The sequence below is a fragment of the Microtus ochrogaster genome, chromosome 5 (genome assembly GCF_000317375.1).
Source record: "Microtus ochrogaster isolate Prairie Vole_2 chromosome 5, MicOch1.0, whole genome shotgun sequence".
NCBI lineage: Eukaryota > Metazoa > Chordata > Mammalia > Rodentia > Cricetidae > Microtus > Microtus ochrogaster.
This window is the reverse complement of record NC_022012.1, coordinates 16,636,241-16,640,963: the sequence shown is the minus strand read 5'-3', so window position 1 is coordinate 16,640,963 and position 4,723 is coordinate 16,636,241. Positions and strand designations below refer to the sequence as shown.

General features: G+C 49.5%; 1 protein-coding gene across 2 annotated transcripts in view; it reads right to left on the bottom strand.

The window, feature by feature from the left end:
- Positions 1-2,543: 2,543 nt before the first annotated feature.
- The window catches only part of Kiaa0895 (KIAA0895 ortholog), a 53,890-nt gene continuing 51,710 nt past the window's right edge, over positions 2,544-4,723 (bottom strand). For both annotated transcript variants that reach the window (XM_005346950.3, XM_013346268.2), the window contains one exon: positions 2,544-2,567. The gene's annotated coding sequence lies outside the window, so the exon portion shown is untranslated. The remainder of the gene's footprint in view (positions 2,568-4,723) is intronic.

The window sequence follows — 4,723 nt, the reverse complement described above, 5'->3', positions numbered from 1 at the left end:
ATATATCCAAATAAATATTGACATGGAAATGCATGTGTGCTCACACACTAAATAAAATTTGATTTTAAAATGTGTTTAAGTTTAGAAGAAAGCCAGGCATGGTAACCTATATCACAACACTTTGCGAGGTTGAAGCAGGAGGATTGCTGAGAGTTTGAGGTCAGCCTGGGCTTCGCAGTGAGCCTCTCTCTCAAAGAAGGAAACAAAAGAGTAAGAAGATCACAATTGAAAAACAAGAAGTGTTTGCAGCAGAGACTTGCAGCGTGCTATGTGGCACGGAGCAAGGGGAATACTTGTTTTCCTAGGGGCTGCCCTAAGGAGTCCCTGGGCAAGAGTGAGGATGGATGGACAGTGCTGGGAACAGCACGGTTAAGGTGGACCCCCACCTTCCACAGAAAGGCCTGAGGGCAAAGGTGTGGGGGGGGTGAGTTACAGCCCTTTATGATGATATAAGGAAAGACAGGATGTCTGACTAGGACCTTAGGACACCCTGCTCTGCCCCAACCAGCTTATGTTCCAAACATTACTGTAATCTAAACTTTGTTTCAGGTTTTGAAGGAGTGGGGAGAAAGGCTAACTTGGGGAAGAAGGTGTTTTACACAACTTGAGCTCAGGTACCTGGAGGTGGGAAGCATAGGAAGTTGGGAGCAGTTGGAATGCCTGACTTTCTGGAGCCTTCCATGGTGGGTCTGTTATGTTCCTCTCAGGGCTGGAGACTGTAGACAAGGCACACAGTACTGCAGGGGAGCTTGCTTGCCAGCTTGCCTCCCACCCAGGCTGTGGACATCTAGAGAAGCCACCTACCTCTGAAGATACAACCATGGTCACTGAGGAGGAGGAGGGGCCGAGGGCAGAAGGCTGATACCTTGTTATATGTTGAATCATGTGCCTCATAGTGCAACTTCCTGTATAGAGAGTCCTTGCAGAAGTGATTAAGATGACGTCATTCTGGAGCCAGTGGACCCTGCATCCCGCAGGACTTGTGTCCTAGGAAACGCAGCATGTAGACACACAGAGCTTCTCCAGAACAGACTGTTTTGGTTTTTGCGAGCCATGTTGTTTTATTGCTTTGTTGTTGTTTTGTTTTAATGCCGGGCAGTGGTGGCGCACGCCTTTAATCCCAGCACTCGGGAGGCAGAGGCAGGCGGATCTCTGTGAGTTCGAGGCCAGCCTGGTCTACAAGAGCTAGTTCCAGGACAGGCACCAAAAGCTACGAAGAAACCCTGTCTCGAAAAAAAAAAAAAAAAAAAGACCAAGTCTCACTATTTAGCTTTAGCTGACCTGGACCTGGCTGACCTTGAACTCAGAGATATAATGCCTCTGAGTGCTAGAATTAAAAGCCAGCTCCATCTGGCCTGGTTTATGATACTTTATTATGTGTCCCCCCCCCCCATAGATTCATCTTTGTACCCAGAATCAGGCACATAACAGCACCTGAGTGAGAGGGTGAAGGAATGAGAGCTTAGGGAGTCAAGGCAACACGGGAAGAAGTTTGGGGGACAGAAGGAGCAGCACTCGGCTCCTGGGCGTGGCATGTGCTTTGGCTCACCCGACAAAGGAAGCACCAGGCCCCAAGCAATAGAGAGGCCAGGGGAGACAAAGGTCTCTACTTGAGCCCTCTGCTAGCCACGTCAGCAAAGACCTGAGTGCTGAACAGAGAAACTTGTGTTGGCCAGTAGAAGCCAGTGCTGGCTTCTCACCTGTGGGGTGTCTCTCCCTCCTCCACTGCTACTGTGCAGCCTCTGTGCTTCTGAGATTCCTCTGGTCCCATTCGCCCTTTGGGACTGGGTGCCCCATCTTCATTACTGTCAGTGGGAGCCAAGCCAGTGAAGGGTGGAGATAAGCTGGACAGAAGGTGGACAGCCAGTGTGACAGCTTCAGAGGTTTCATCATGGCGGGAAGCATGGTAGCAAGCAAGCAGACCTGGTACTGGAGAAGGAGCTGCGGATTCTACATCTGAATCTGCCGGCAGCAGGAATAGAGACAGACACTGGGCCTAAAGTGGCATATTCCTCCAATAAGGCCACACCAAATCCAACAAGGCCACACCTCCTCATGCTTCTGATGACTAAGCATTCAAGCATATAAGCCGACAGGGGCCATTCTTATTCAATCACCACCACAGGAGGTTTGGGGCTTTCCCAGACCTCGCTTTTACGGCACTGATGGTGAAATGCTGAGACGGTGGCCCTGAGAACGGCAGCATATGCCAGAGACTGAGGGGTAGCCCTGGTAAATCTGTTATGCACAACTAAGCATGTTAGTGGCAAAGCTTTCGTGACAGCACCCGGCCCAGAACCAGGAGGATCCTTCAATGTGCACCAACATCATGAGGTACAGGGAGATGTGACCAGGTAAATGACTGATCCGGAGTGGTTTGCTGGGGTGCAGTAACTGTCCGGGTGGGTGTACAACTATGCTTTAGCAGGATATTTAGTAAGGAGAAATAGTTCCAAGTGTCTGTGTGATAGAAGATGCAAGGTCATGAGAGCCCTCTGGCTTCCGTCGTGATGAAGTAGTTGTTACACGATGGAGCTCAAATTTTGCTGTGGGAAGTTGGCAGGGACCTGTAGAGAAACGGGGCTGTGGACAACAAGCGACAGTGACAACAGGAGGCAGAGGCACTGTAGCTCGCATGGGCAAGGATTCCTGTGGCTTTCTGCGTCCCAGAAGCCACACAGCTAATTGTGACTGGCCTGAGAGTTTGGTCCAATCTCAGAATCATAGAGTACAGAAAGCAGATAGCAGAGAGGCAGGAATGGCTGGGACCCCCTGGGATGGCAAGGGGAAGGGCAGGGGATCAGGCACCTGAGCCTTTGGTCTGCTTCCCAGGGTATCTTATGGTACCCCATCCTTCCAGAGACAGAGGGCCACTTTGTTTTTCAGATGTGGAGCTCACTGTCCATGCTGGGTGTGGCAGTGTGCCATTCTAAGGTCAAGTAGAGACAGCAGTGGGCAGAGTGTGCTCTGTTTCCTCATAGAGATGACTGACTTGCCTCCTTACAGGTGGCCGGGGCAGGAAGTACAAGGAAGAAAAGCTCTCTCCCTGCAAGGGGCTTTTGGCCTGCTTCTCCTTTCCTGAGTTTGGCTTTACTTGGCTCTGGGTTCTAGGGCTAATGGTGTTGGCTTAGCAGGGTGAGTTTCAGTGGTGAGTGGAGGATGGAAGATGGGATTATTGAGAGGCAGGTGGATGTCTGAGTTTGAGGCCAGCCTGGTCTATAGAGTCAGTTCCAGGACAGCCTGGGCTATACACCGTCCAAAAACCTTAAAAATTTATTTTAGGAAACAAAAACTGATCTTACGCTCAATATAAGGAAGAGAATAAATATCATCAACCTCAACTTATTTTTTTGCCGCTGTTGTTTTGAGATAGGGCCTTACTATGTCTCCCTGGCCTTTCCAAGGACTCACCAAGACAGTCCCAGGTCTTCAGACCCCTCTGTTGTTCTGAGACCACTTTTAGATGCTGTTAACTTTTGAAGATTTTTAAGGCCAGTCAATGTAATTTAAGGTCTTTTTTTTTTCTCTTCAGAATGCTTTTGAATTTTATTCTTTTTATTTTTGCACCAAAGTGGTAAAGCAAGAAAGCAGGTTCCCTTTCCAAACCGGCCAGAGACAGAAGGCCCACTCACTCTGGAAACACTGCAGATAACCCTACAAGAAATTAAGGCGGCTCAGATTCTCCTTTACATGTTAACCCTAAGGTAAGATTGCAACTTTACCGCCAGCAAGAGTTGACTGCGAGCTTCTGGGTGTAGATCCCAGGACATAAACACTGCCCTTCTTTCTCCTGCAAGACTGCTTGCAGTCACTTGGATGAATTAGGTGAGAGAACGTGAGATAAGGCTGGAGCATCTGCTGCAAGGAGAGGCACACCTGAGGGGTCAGGAGTAGACGTCTTGCCTCTCCTAAGTCCTGCCCCTTTGGCAAATGCTGTAGGGACACCTGTGGGTTATTATGGTATGGAGTGAAGAGGTAGTTTTTTCAAGCTCCCAAAGGCCTTGCTCTACTGCCAAAGGCAAGAGGTGCGGCTCTTAGTTAGAGAGCCTGGGTTTACTTGTGACATTATTTTCTGAAGGAAGCCCTTCCCGTCTGTGGTCTGTGAAGGAGAAGAATCATAACCCAGGCTTTCTAGCAGGTTCGGCTTCACAGTATATGTCTCCAGCACATTTCTGCCTGCGCTGAGGCAGAGATGAGCTCTCAGAGGCGTTGGAAGCCAGCACAGCAATCCTGGAGCAGTTACGGCAGCACTCTTGCTGGTCAGTAAGTGGTAGGAAAAGCCAATTATGAGCCCGGGTGCACAGGCTGCAAAGTGTACATGGAATTCTCCTAAGTTCAGGCTGGATCAGGATTGACCAAAGGCCCAGAAATTTCATTTTTTGAGCCATGGCCAGGTTTATTCAAGGCCAGCCTGTCTGTCCTCGCCTCATGACACACTCCAAACAAGGTGAGTGGCCTCACTTTCCCTGACTGTTTCATCTGAGTGGATGGATGGGTGGATGGATGGGTGGATGCATAAATGGATGGATGGATGGATGGATGGATGGATGGATGGATGGATGGATGGATGGATGGATGGATGGGTGGATGGATGGATGGATGGATGGGTGGATAAATGGATGGATGAGTGGATGGATGGATGGATGAGTGGATGGATGGATGGATGGATGGATGGATGGATGGATGGATGGATGAGTGGATGGATGGATGGATGGATGGATGG